This window comes from Notothenia rossii (genome assembly GCF_949606895.1).
Source record: "Notothenia rossii genome assembly, chromosome: 10".
Classification (NCBI taxonomy): domain Eukaryota; kingdom Metazoa; phylum Chordata; class Actinopteri; order Perciformes; family Nototheniidae; genus Notothenia; species Notothenia rossii.
The window spans coordinates 7011817-7026625 of NC_136908.1; positions in this window are offsets into that span (position 1 = coordinate 7011817).

Genomic DNA, 14809 nt, shown 5'->3' on the forward strand with positions numbered 1-14809 from the left:
CCAATAGCTTTCGTCGAACGTAACGCAGCTCCTGGAGGCTGATCCCTGCACATCTGCATCTGATCCTTTGAAGCAGCAGAAGCGCCGCTGGTCCATCTCCAGGGGACGAGATGTGGCTTGTGTCGGGACTTTTTTAATACTCTATATAACATAAAAACACCTCCTATGGTTTGACGGTGGATCCTCCTGTGGTGTTTGGTTATTGCAGCTACTGGCCTTTGGGGGCTTTCTATGACATTACAATCTCCATTCACAGGGGTTTGGTTGTTCATATCGGCAAGTGCAGCGATGTATTCATTACCAGGGGTATGGTTACGATAGGACAGGATAACATTTTACTGTTAGATCAAGCGAGAAATTGCTTTTGAGTCACAGCAGTTCCATTTGCAACATTAAAGACAAGAAACAAGAAGCCTTTAGCATAACATTGAAGACATTTTTGAGGACATATTTTGCTCATTCTCTACTGGGACATGTCTCCATGCTTTAATGTTCAAAAAGCTCTTTGTTTCTCTCATACTGCCTGTCCTGCAGCACCTCTTTTCACCCTCTGTCTGAAACCAGAGCCCAGTCTGCTCTGATTGGTTAGCTGGCCAGCTCTGTGGTGATTGGTCAATCTGCTTAGAGATGTCCCGCCCCTTAGCTTATCATTTACAATGTGTTGGAGCGCTAGCCACTAGAAGAGCGAGTGTTACATAATGAAGTCACTATGTTCCAGATGTAAACAAAGGAGTACAATGGAGGCAAACATATTTGATCCTTTTCAGACCTTTTACATGAAAATAAACCAATATAACCTTACAGGAAAAAGAAAACCCCAAAAGTCATAATAGGGCCTCTTTAAAACAAAGTCAACTTAAGACTATTAGTTTTCATACGGGACATTTACAGCAACTCCATCCACCCTAAACTCACCAATATGTGAACTTCAACAGACTTTGATACGTCTGTGTAAAAGAGAACTATAATCCAGGGGAAAAAAACAGATGACCTCGCAAAGTAATTGACAATGCAGTTCATAGGGATGTGATTGTTAGAAAACCAGGCTGGACAAGCTGGTCCTAGGATGTTCAAAAACCAGGAAAGCAAGAGTTTAGACATGCTGTGAATGTTTCTTTAGATATATGCTGTGTTTATGAAAGTATTCTACACTTCTTGCTGTAAAGTGCTGGTGATTTCATACCTTTAGTCAGAATGTAGACCTGATGATCCAGCCACAGGGATTTAAAGCCCCTGAGACTCCTAGCTGATTATTCAACACAGTCTCCCTCCCTGATCGTCAAAGAGTGACGCTTGGTCAGGGTACTTTGGCGTGCAGTTGTGATGCACCGAGTCTCCTTCAGCTTCATAAACTGATTATTGGACATACCTTCTGAATGGCAAACTACTGCCTGTTTCTGCTAGGTTCTGTGATTATTGGTCGTAGTTTGAAGTCTCTGCGATGCGTTTAACTGAGAACCAAGAAGAAGGGAACACAGTAGTCTTGTTTTTGATGTTGGCTTGGTGTGAAGGGGCCTTAAGACCCCCAGTTCAGCCCCTCCAATAATGTTTCCCATTAGCTGTGAGGCACATCCCGAGGCTTACCTGAGCGTCAGGCCCCCTACCTGGCTCCCCCTCTCCTCGCGGGGAGAACAAAGGCCTTGTGATTCTCGTTACACGGCACACTTAAGATTAAGCGCAGATGTGAGGCAGTTTACGCTCCGCCCAAAACCCTCTTTTACAACCACATAAATGTATCAGAGTCCATTCGTTTGATGTTCGCGGAGAGCCGTATACGTCACGAGATTGACAAGGTGAGGGTCTTTGAAGTCTTGCTGTGAGGATCCAGGTATTTTTAAAAGGCTATCGGATGAAATCACTGCCGCCACACCTAGATAAAGTCTGTGCAAAACGTTTTTCTAGCTAGCAGTCCAGCTAACTTGGCCTGTTTTGAATCAGTTCTTCAATTAGGAGAAGCTGCAGCTAAACACACGTGTGCTCACATGTATGCCTGTGAGACATGTGTAATCTATGCATGTAATCAACCGTGGAAAATGCATCAACCCTGAAAATGCAGTAGATGTGATAAATGTGTCCAATCAGAGAGTCTGGAGACGAGCAGACGCATTATTGTTTTGATTAAACTTCACCTTGGGCCATAGCTGCAACAATATCCCTTTGTGTAGTTTTACATATGGAAAGTAACTTAATGACATAGCAGGGGTGGCCTTCAAACTCTCACAAACCTTGAAGGCAGATGATATGGACCACGGCTACACACTGTGTTCATGGTAGCGTGGAGAGCGAATGGAAGAAATGACGGAAAAGCTGGAGTAAAGACCTCCAGAAGTGACATGGGGTCCTTCTACAGGGTTTATGCTCTAGATTCAATTCCTTTTGAATCAAATTAGTAAATGTGGGCGTTTTTTGTCAGCATATCAAATTTGCGTTTAAAAAAAGTTTTAAAATATCACTTTTTTTTACCTCTTAGCTGAGGTGAGGATTTGGTGTCCCCGAGAAAGCAAATTTGGACACATTGAAACATGTTTAGAAAATAAATGTGACGTTAACTTTCACTGACGCCACGTTTTCTCCACAAAAGATGGTGGCAGATCAAAACTTCCTCAAATGACTGCAAGAAATGTCACATTCCCGTTCAGTTTCCTTCTTTTTTTCAGAAGCCTGTGATTTTTCAGCAGAAAAGGGAGTTTGAGTTTGAGGAATGACTACTTCCATTCTTGCAAGGATAAATAAATACATGTATTCTGATATTGAAACTCAAGCAGGCGACCTGTGAGATTTTTCTAACATACTCCCATCCAGTTTTGTTCCTTTATTTTTTCTATAAATGTCCGATGATTTACAGTCATTTTACAGTTAAGACATTTTAAGTACAACTGTTGCCGGCTAAAGTTTTGGCGAGTTAAAAACTATATTTATGGTTGGGGCGCGGCTATGGTTATGCTCAGGAAACTAAAACAAGTTTGGCTAAGGTTAGGCCGTGGCTTTGGCTATGGTGACACAACAAAGCCTTTAGGTATGAATTAAAACTTGACTCACAGTGTGTTCTGGGTAAAAGTCGTGAATTAAAGCACAATGCATCTTCCCATCCAACACAACACCCTTACTGTACTCTCTGCTTCCTCAGTGTTGGACTACTTCTTTTGTTTTAGGAAACATTTTTAGTCGAATGCATTCTTTTTTAAATTCTACAACATTTCTTCAGGTTGTTTTTGAAGTTTTGGTTTAAAATAATGTGCAACGAAAAATGTCTGCCCTTTTTTCTCCATTCCTACCAAACTGTGCAAATAGTTTTTAACAGAAAAGACCATTAAATGGAAATGACAATAACCATTAGCTAATTCATTGATAACGCTTCTAAAAGCATAATTTCTTTTTTTTAATCTAGCTGTTCTCGTCCTGTTAAATAGCAGGATTTGAGAAGTGAAATAATAATCGTGACCATTGTGTAAAGTTCCCCCTGCTTTTTTCCAGCTCTTATTGGCTTTTTCTACCTCATGTATTTCTTGACTTGAATGTAGTCAAATGTGGATAAGGAGCGGAGAGCCCTTTGATTATATTTTCCCACTGGGTTATTTCTACTCGCACAACACGGCTCATTGACAGTCCTTTGCCGTATTATAGGCCTCTTATTTTCTGGTTTTTGGTTTGAAGCCTTCATGATGGCCAGCAACCTCCCAAGGTCAAAACCGCGCTCAGCATTATGTCCTTCCTCCTCCAGAGTGCAATCATTTTCTGCACCCACGCCTCCGCAACTCCAAGAGAAAAGCTCATGACCTCCGGAGATATCACAATGATTTGTCTACTTATATGAATTTATGGAAAAGGACACGAAATTGCTCCACAATGACAAAAAAAGAACTCAAAATAACTACGAAGACACTCAAAAGGACCACGACATCACTTCAAATGACCACAAAGACAAACAACAACCATAAAAACCACAAAGCACCTGCAAAGACTCACAGATAGAAGCTGCACAAAATTACCAAAACTTGACTCAAAAAGACCACAGAAGGACTTCAAATTACTACAAATGGATATAAAATCACTAAGCAAGACACAACATGGCTTCAAAGCGTCACTAAATGACCACAAAAGGGCTTGAAGTGACCACGAAGAGAAACAAAACCACAGAGAAATGCTTTTTATGACTTCAAAAACACACAAAAACTCCAATGAGATTGAAAGCTGCAATTTTAGATGCAGATATCGATATTATTACCTCAAGAAAATCGGTTAAAGCCTGAGAAATAACCCCCTTATTACTATTCAATTGAACACATTTTTAGATAGAAATACTGAAGTGCTTTTAACTCGAGATGACTGGTGATAATGTGCTGAAAGCTTCTTTTTTTATATGGTTCCAAGAAACTGCACAAGCATCCTCTCACATCTCAGCAGAAATCTATTAATGCCGTGAAAGTCGAGCGGCTCCATGTGATTTCTCACCGCAGGAAATAAAAGCTCCTTTCTCACCTGCAGCCCTCCATTCATTCTGCAGGGTTTCCCGCTGGCGGACCCCACACAGTCGGTGGTGAGGAGGGTGAGGCCATGCCAGCGCTCGCTGTAAAAACTGCCCACAGTTTACACTAATTGTACCACAAAAAAAACCTGACACGGTAATTTTGTCACACTGCAAGAGGCCGGGTTTTAAAAGTCGGAGAAAAAGGAGAGAAACGTTGCACCTGGACCTGAAATTTGAATTTAGAAACAGGCTTTTTCTCGCTCATCTATTCCTTACAGTCACTTTAATAAATACTTTCTCCAGCTCAACACGTGGCCTCCAGGTGCTTCATCACAATTTTCGTCAGACAGCTGGAGTGAGACAGCTTCGGAATACCAACCAGGGCAGAAAATATAACGCTTATCGGCTTTTCAAAAAGGTTCAAATCAACGTTTAATGGAATAAATCGAGTGAACTAAATATGAATAACTAAAAATATTCTCCAGCATCTGAATTTTCAAGAGCGGAGTCTGGATCATACATAGACAGTGAAATAAAAAAATAACTTGGGGAAGCATCTGTTAGAGGTGTTGACTGAAATACGCAGTAATCAGCGTTTGCATGCTTGATTTAAAGGTTATAGTTTAAACACCTGGTCAAACAGGAAGTGCTAAGGGCTCTGCTGGGGTTTGACGGAGCAGACAGGAAGTGTCCTGCAAACATCAACAAAACCATTTACAATGTAATTCACTTTAATTTAAAAGGTGACTTCTGTATTCTGTCAACCTGACCCAATTTTCCCAATGTTTTTTACCATCTAACCATTTCCCTCGTCTCAAGCCTATGGTTTTTGAACGTGTTTGTGGTTAAAGGCCTACAATAAGGTCTGTTCTTAGCACAAGCTGAAGAGATTTTAATATTTTGTTCTACGACATAAAATACATCAGAATATACCCCACTGGTGACTTTAAAAACAGCGGTTGCTAACAAGTGTCCAAATGAGACGACTAGACGTCATCACACCCAGCATTAGCCGCCTTTAGCTTAGCGGTGGTGACGTGAAGTCATGTGATCGAGATGTCGTTCCTTTATAGCCCAACATTAGCCGCCTTTAGCTTAGCGTTGGTAACGTGAAGTCATGTGACGAGATTTCGTTCCTTTATAGCCCAATATTAGCCGCCTTTAGCTTAGCGGTGGTGACGTGAAGTCATGTGACCTGGATGTCGTTCCTTTATAGCCCAACATTAGCCTCCTTTAGCTTGGCGGTGGTGACGTGAAGTCATGGGACCGTGCTGTAGTTCCTTTATAGCCCAACATTAGCCGCCTTTAGCTTAGCGGTGGTGACGTGAAGTCATGTGACCTGGATGTCGTTCCTTTATAGCCCAACATTAGCCGCCTTTAGCTTAGCGGTGGTGACGCGAAGTCATGTGACCGAGATTGCGTTCCTTTATAGCCCAACATATTAGCTTCCTTTAGCTTAGCGTTGGTAACTTGAAGTCATGTGACGAGATGTCGTTCCTTTATAGCCCAACATTAGCCACCTTTAGCATAGCGGTGGTGACGTGAAGTCAAGTGACCAAGATTGTGTTCCTTTATAGCCCAATATTAGCTTCCTTTAGCTTAGCGTTGGTAACGTGAAGTCATGTGACGAGATGTCGTTCCTATAGCCCAACATTAGCCGCCTTTAGCTTAGCGGTGGTGACGTGGAGTCATGTGACCTGGATGTCGTTCCTTTATAGCCCAACATTAGCCTCCTTTAGCTTAGCGGTGGTAACGTGAAGTCATGTGACCGAGATGTCGTTCCTATAGCCCAACATTAGCCGCCTTTAGCTTAGCGGTGGTGACGTGGAGTCATGTGACCTGGATGTTGTTCCTTTATAGCCAAACATTAGCCTCCTTTAGCTTAGCGGTGGTGACGTGGAGTCATGTGACCGTGCTGCAGTTCCTTTATAGCCCAAACATAAGATTTTACTTCTACAAATTGCATTTACCCTTAAAAAATCTCAAAGTGGTGTTAATAAGTGGAGATTATCCTGCTGAGCACAACATGGTAAGTGTCATAAATGTGTTAATTATTTTCTGCAATATACCGAAGTCCATTGGGGAAATCCGATTGTTTTTTGTCGGGGGAATTCCTTGCAATGCTTACAAAAAACATGCCATCACTGCACAACTCTATTATACTTCATGTCCACTAAAGGTTCTTGGTTTTTTGTTACAAACAGTTATTATAAGTGACAATAGGCTATAATGGAAAAGACCATACAGAGACTTACCTTTTGCATAATTCACTCGTGTGCGTGTCATTCTCTATAACCACATCTAGAATTTTAGACTGCAAGCTTCAATTCCAAGCCGACGAGGTGCAGAGGCATTCCTTAAGGCAAGGAATTTAAAAGTGACGTGAGAAACCATATTTGTGATTTATTCTCCAAGTCTGTCAGTGTAAATGCACTCATCTAACCATCAGTTCTCTGAAGACGCAATTATTCAACAAGGTGCGACTTTTAGTGCAATTTCTTGTGAGTTCAATGAAGATTACTTGCATAAAAAGGGGCCAATTTTGCAAACATTTTAAAGGGGTTAGTGATAAATCTCACTCTTTACGTGTGCTTTAATAATAACAGGGTTTGTCTTTGTCTTATTTGTGCAGGTTTTACAGCCAATTAAAGCCATGTCATGTCGCCATACAGAGTTCTTCCGATGTGAGAAGTATTTTAAAACGCTGACATTGAAAAAAGCTTATATTTTAAGTGTCAAATACCTCAAATCAGTGGCCTGCCAAATGTCCATCGATCTATTTTGTATGTTTTGAGCTTGGTGCCTTTAGGTTTAGCAAATTAGCTCGGACGCCACTTCTTCCAGATCTTTCTGGGGCCAGATGGGATGTAAAGCCCTAGAGCGTGTCCTGGCTCCACCCCGGAGATCTTTAATATTGGATATGCTGGAACACCTTTACATGGATGCATACAGTTGGCATCCGAATCAGATTCTTGAACCATCTCATCTGGCTTCTTTCTACGTAAAGGAGAAGCAGGTTCCCTTTACTTTCATCCCAAAGGTGAGCCTGTCAAGAACGTAAAGCTGCTTGCATCAGCAGTTTCATTCCTTTGGTCACAACCCAAACCTCAAAAACATATAGTGCTGCAACATAAATCAACCTGTCTTTCTTTCTTATGAAGGAAGAAGCGCATTTTCACACCTTCTTTTTAGAAAGGTTAGGCTGTTTCTTGATTTGAGTGCATCTATACTTAAGGTCCCTACACACCAATCTGACACCAAAGAACACGTCCCGAGGGACCCGACTGTTGTGTCGCCTCACGTTTCCTGCGTCTTGGCAAACAGTTGCACTGGAACACACCGCAAAGACTTCAGCCGACGGCCAAGTAGCACATACGAACTGCGCATGCGAGTGGCAATAACTCTCCTTACCAGCAGGCGGCGGTAGTGTGTATTCGTCATTCAAAAGAGGTAACCGGAAGACAGACTGCGTGATACACTGAGAGAAGAAGACAGACTGCGTGATATAAACAAACAACAAATAGCGTGTTCCATTGTCACTCTACAGCGAGAAGCTCATGGGGCTTTCCCGAGAGCTGGAGTTAAATGAAATCTCAGATTTGCCTTCTTAATCGTTTTTTTGGGTCCCTCACTTCCGTTTCGCTTCTCATGCACTGGTTCGCCAAGCTGAACAGCCAATCAGAGTGATTTATTTTGCCAACAGCCTTTTACCGACAGCCTCCCGATTCAACATGTTGAATCGACGGCGGAAGGTGTCGGCGCGGCCGAAAAGACACGACGGGGCGGGACACACCAATCTGAGTAGGGCGACAGGACGCTCATCGACGGCCAGACATCTATCGACATCTATCAACGCCGAAAATCGGCTTGGTGTGTAAGGACCTTTACATGTGCTATTGAGTGCATAAGTGTGTCCCGGTGCGAAGCATGGCATAATGCTCTCGAATCAAGTTTCAAGGTTTTTATTGTCATTCGTACATAGCTACAGTGGAGTTATGTAGATGAAAATCTTAGGTCTCTCGGTGCAGGTCACCCTTGAAAAAGAGATATTTTGATCTCAAGGGGCTTTCACCTGGTTAAATAAAGACTACAAACAAACAGACAAACAAACAAACAGGCTACTCCAACAGTGCAACACAATAAAACAGATAATCGTTTCAAAAGTTGAAGAATAACAGCTGGACACTTCTTACACTCAACTCAACCACCGCCACATTGGCTATGTAATGGCGGATATGCGACGAGCCGCGATTGCATTTGCTCCGGGTAAACACAGCTTGTGTTAAAACCTTATTTCAGGCTGACAACCAAAATCACACTCAGCAAAACTGACTGAGATGAGGGAACTGAAAGTGTTAAAATACTAGGTTTAAGGTTTAAAGACTAATTCCTGCCCCACTATTGTATCATATTGTATTGTGTTGTGTCATAATGTATCGTATTGTATTGTATTGTTATGAAGTCAAAAAGATATACATGTCTATATGCAAGTGCAGGTGCAAGTTTTAGATACATACAGGAATATACTCTATGTACGATTTAAGCACAAATTAAGCAAAGAATTCCCTCTAACCGTTGAGCATGGAGCCTTTAAACCCATGTCAGCTGAACCTAAGTTAACACCTGTAATGCTGATATGATAAACTCTTTAAAAAAAATTCCCTTTGGCACTGTCTCCTCTAAATGAGAGTGAGGCACGGCGTCTGATGAGATGTTATCCGTGCCAAGAAGTGAATGCATAGTAAAGGGTGATGAAAATGTTTAACCTGAAGCCTGCGGCGCAGACAAAGACCCCACTCATTAACCGCGGGGGGGGATCTCCCTGGAAACAGCCGTACACAGCAGACAGGGAAGGGGAGATCCATAAACGTTTACTTGTTCTTCCGAGGAACTCATTAAACATGGCAGACTCTCTCTGGCCCCGGGGCCACGCTAATTTGTCTTGGCATTCCTGAGAGCATATGGCGAGAGGAGTGCCCTGCTTTACTTATGAGCTGCAAGCATGTAACTCTGGGAGAATGAAAAGTGTTTACTACAAACATGAGTTATACTGACACCTAATGAAGACATTTGTAAAAACGTACACATAAAATACAAAGAGAAGGAGGTCAAAGGGAAGGGGAAAGGGAAAATGAATTACGTTTTTATGTTATCTTTAACCACAGTGGATACAGAGGTGGGAGAAGTACTCAGATTGTGTACTTGAGTAAAAGTAGAAGTACTCAGAACGTGTACTTGAGTAAAAGGAGAAGTACGCAGATCATCTACTTGAGTAAAAGCAGAAGTATTCAGATCTTGGACTTGAGTAAAGTAGAAGTACTCAGATCATGTACTTGGGTAAAAGTAGAAGTATTCAGATCTTGGACTTGAGTAAAGTAGAAGTACTCAGATCTTGGACTTGAGTAAAGTAGAAGTACTCAGATCTTGGACTTGAGTAAAGTAGAAGTACTCAGATCTTGGACTTGAGTAAAGTAGAAGTATTCAGATCTTGGACTTGAGTAAAGTAGAAGTACTCAGATCTTGGACTTGAGTAAAGTAGAAGTACTCAGATCTTGGACTTGAGTAAAGTAGAAGTACTCAGATCTTGGACTTGAGTAAAGTAGAAGTACTCAGATCTTGGACTTGAGTAAAGTAGAAGTACTCAGATCATGTACTTGAGTAAAAGTAGAAGTATTCAGATCTTGGACTTGAGTAAAGTAGAAGTACTCAGATCTTGGACTTGAGTAAAATAGAAGTATTCAGATCATGTAGCCTACTTGAGTACAAGTATAATTACTCAGATCTTGTACTTGAGTAAAAGTATAAGTTTTATTATACAACCTTCATACTGCAAATACTTCTGTAGCTACTAACCACATCTTCAGCAACACAGGAACCTGAGAAACAAGTTTAAGAAGATGGGCAGAGCGAGAAAGATGAATCAAAACAGTATGAAAATCAATCAGTTTAACTTAAGGCCGCTCTAACGACTAACTGGTGCAGTGGAGCACGTGACATCTTTGGAATTTTAAATCTAAAGTGTGTTTGTGTTCAGAGTAATTTATTATAAGCAGTTTAGAGTACAGCCTCTGTAATGATTAAAGTATATTTAAAGAGAGTTACAAATGGTTTGACATGCTAAAACAAAAATAAAACTGCTTTACAAAATGTGAAATGTAGACATAGCGCGTTTGCATTCATTCAGAGCGTGTAAAAGCAAGCAGGATAATTGAGACAGGTGCAGTCAAGCAGGTATAATTAGGTCAATTCTAGCAGGACGACATAAGGGTTAGCAAGTTCACTATCCATCAGAATACGTCATTTATTCAGGGTTCTTTAATAGAATAAAAACGTTTATATTCAGGGATGCACATAACTGGTACGCATGTGCGGCAAACATCTGAAATGCGTACCGTCACTTCTCTCACTAAGCTCATTTGCGTACCGTTGGACTTGTGAAGCATTTCCAGAAGGCGTTTCGATCACTGGACGACAGAGACGGTCGCCGTGCGCACAGACGGGGCTGCTGTTAACGTTGGTGTACGGAATTGTGCCACAACTTCCGGCGCGTGCTCCACTAGCGCCCACCTTCACCCCTCCCGTCGACGTTCAACGCCAAAGAGAAGATCAGGTAAAAATGTGTTATGTATATATTTTTTTCTTTTAATTTTGCATCAAAGAAACCCAAAACAAGGAGCTTAAAATCTTCTTAGAGCTGTTATGTGACACCTTTTCCCATAACACACAGTCTATGATCTACTGTCTGATTAAAGATATTGATAAATGCAGATTGAAATCAATGCGGATACGTTTTTGCAGCAGAATTGGAAAGTAAATAAGGTGTGATAACAACATTTGAGCTGCTTTTAAAACGAGGAAATGAACTGCTGCCAGCATTTAGACAGCAATGAGGACACAGTTTTTTCTCACCACTGAAGAACACATGTCTTTGTTGTTAAAAGATCACAGCGCAGAAATGAAACTATTTCCTTGAACAGCCTGAAGATAAGAAAGGTAACCCTGCCATTCCTCATTCTTTCTGAAAATGCAAATGAGGGAAAGCCTTTGTGTACTGACTCACACGCGATAAGTGACATGCAATAAATGACATGTCGACATGCACCTGTGCAATAAAGCTTTAATAATGACAGAAACACACCTCAGCACCATCATGACCAAGTCACCTATTATATAAAATCCACCTTCTCTCTTTTATACATAAACACGTCCCCTCTGTGTAAAAAGATTCTGAACGTTTCAGAAAAAAAGATTCTCTCTCTTTTTGTCCTGATCCATTTATATAAAAACCTGTCTGAAAATGAGCCGATCAGATTTTGGCCACTTTGTGTTTTTTTGGGTTGTGTAATAAAATGCCAATCCCCAACATTAGCCAAAGGTAAGAAGAGGTACAGAGGAAGCTGGAGCACAATCGGCCATTGTTGTTGTTGTCGGTGTGAGCTGTGAGGGGTTTCCTCGCAGTTTGGCTTTATGAAGCAGGCACGCAAATGGTTACGTCATGACGCAAACGATGACGCAATGACGCAGCACCATTCGGACTCTGGGCGGTGTGAAAAGAGCCGGAGCTAAACCGAAGAACCGGTTCTGAACCTGAAAAGCTCTAGCACGGAGCTTGAACCGGAGTTGCGTTGGTGTGAATGAGGTAGAGCACCATTGTGTTTTTTTTAACCAAATCTCTCTCAGAGGGGCGTGGGGAGGGGCTCCTTATTTTCATCTAAAGTAACATACAGAGAATCAGCACTTTGGAAACAGGGCTGAAACAGAGGGGATTATGGGTAATGCTGCAATGATCTGTTAGGTGTTTGGAGGCAAACACTTCAGAGACATGTGTTGTATATATCTGAGAACTATAATATATTGATGAAAAACAGTATGATAGGAGACCTTTAAAGAAGGAAAAGGTTTTATTGTTTTTGTCTCACAGCACAGCGTTTTACATTTGTGTTTTTTAACGCTTATTTACTCATATTCAAGAATATAAAATGACACATATTTCAGGGGCTTTAACCAAAGAAGTAAAGGTAGACAAAGTTAAGTAAAGTTACGTAATAAGAGAAGAGACAGAGTTAAAAAATGGCTGCACTTAAATGTGATGTGTTTCAGACTGCAGCCGCATGTGTGTAGATCATTACTGACATCTAGTGGCTACTGCTGGAATAGATCTAAACAACCTGTTCAATTACAGAATAACAAATCAATCAAAGTGTATTTATATAGCCCGATATCAAACATGTTAGATTTGTCTCAGGGGGCTTTACAGTTTGTACAGAATGAATACGACACCTTAATATAAAATATAGACATTTTGCACTACTTTTGATTTTGTATTTTTGTATTTTATTATATAGGTTGCATTGATGGAGGAGCTCAGGTCAGAAGAATTGCATTGCCATTTCTACACTCACTGTAGCTTTGTGCATTTGACAATAAAACCTTTGAGCGCTCTGTCCTTAGACCCTCACATCGGACAAGGAAAAACTCTCAAAGAAACCCCCCAGTTAATGGAGGAAACATGGAAGAAACCTCGAGGAGATCAACAGAGGAGGCATCCCTCTCTCAGGATGGAAGGACTGACGTGCAATAGGTGTCGTGTGTAAATTAAAAAGATAATACATTTACAACATAGGTAATCCAAATGCATGTGTGTATACATAAGAAGATGATGAATCCAGGTAGATGTCAACAATCCTGTGGGTGCCATCAAAGAAGTCGTAAGGTGAGCAATGACTCACAACAACTGTTATTTCAGTGATAAATAAAAACTGAGTCTCTTTTTTTCACTGAACTTTATTTTTCTTTTCCTTTACAATGACAGGAGCATTTTTCTTAAACAACCAACGGCGTACAATACAAACATTGTGTTTCTCTTCAGAGACCTGCATCGATCACATTCACTCCCACTGACATCCACGGTGTGTGTGTGTGTGTGTGTGTGTGTGTGTGTGTGTGTGTGTGTGTGTGTGTGTGTGTGTGTGTGTGTGTGTGTGTGTGTGTGTGTGTGTGTGTGTGTGTGTGTGTGTGTGTGTGTGTGTGTGTGTGTGTGTGTGTGTGTGTGTGTGTGTGTACATTTAAGTGCATGTACAGTATGATTATTCTTATGGTTATGTATGTGCAGCTATTGCCACCAGTTTACAGTGAGGATAAACGTGATCAATGTCACAGAAAACTTGCATATTGAAAATCTAAACTACAGATTTCCACCTGAGAACAAACAGAACACCTATGGAAGCCTATAAGGGCCTTTTTTCAATGATAATGTAAACCTCGCTTCATGTCAATCCAATCTTGTTTTTTAATCATTTTTCCAAGTTAAAGGTAGGGTAGGCAAGAATGGAGAAAGCAGCTTGAGTGCGCTAGAATTTGAAAGTACGCAGCCGAAACAAATCTACCCCTTCCTTCAGACTTCCTTACAGAGCCCCTCCTCCAACACACACGAACGCGCACATGTGAGGGCACGAGATAAATTTGTGCACAGATGGAAGGCTGACAGGCAGGTAGGCCACCCAGTTATTTTAGCCGGGCCGGCTCAGATGATTGGTTGTGCTTTTTACAGCGCCACGGCTTGAAAAATGTTTATGTATTTATTGTCAAAGCATTTCATGTATTCATTGCTATCGGGATGTTAAGAGCATTCCATGGAATATAACAAAAAGTGTTTCTGAAGTGAATTATCTACCTCACCTTTAATGTTCAAGTAAGTAAAAGTAAAAAAATATGTTCTAACTATTGGAAATAAATAACCATATTACATTATAAAATATTTACCTGCCATGCATTGGAAAGTTTTAGTATTTTACATTAATTTAAAAAATGTAAAATCCAATATAAACACTTTCATGTTATTTGCTTCAATGTAAGCATTATTTAAAACACAATTCAAATCTAAATGCAATTTTCTAATCATTTAAAAATAAAAACAGAACTTGACGTTTTTCTTTTTTTAAGATTAAACCTGCTTAACAGTGGATAATATAAATTGGAAATTGTAATTTAATTTAAACAATGCAACCTGATTTTCCATGTATGCAAGCAATATTAAAGTCACATTTAACAATCTGATCTTCATTTCACTTGTCTGCTTTACAGTGGACAATATTCAAATGCAATAAGCTAAACAGCGCCCCCTGTCTACTGCATTTACCATTACAATATTACCTTGTGGTGTCAACGTGAAAATGCTGTCATTTCTTTCACCAAGATGGGTTTAACTTTTCAGGTAGGAATTTTCTTCCTGGTTCGACTTTCTTTTGACATTTTACAGTTTACAATTGAATAAAGTACCCTACAGGCTTCCATACACCCAACGTTCACATTCTTAGATTTGTCAAAGCACAGAAAGTAAAA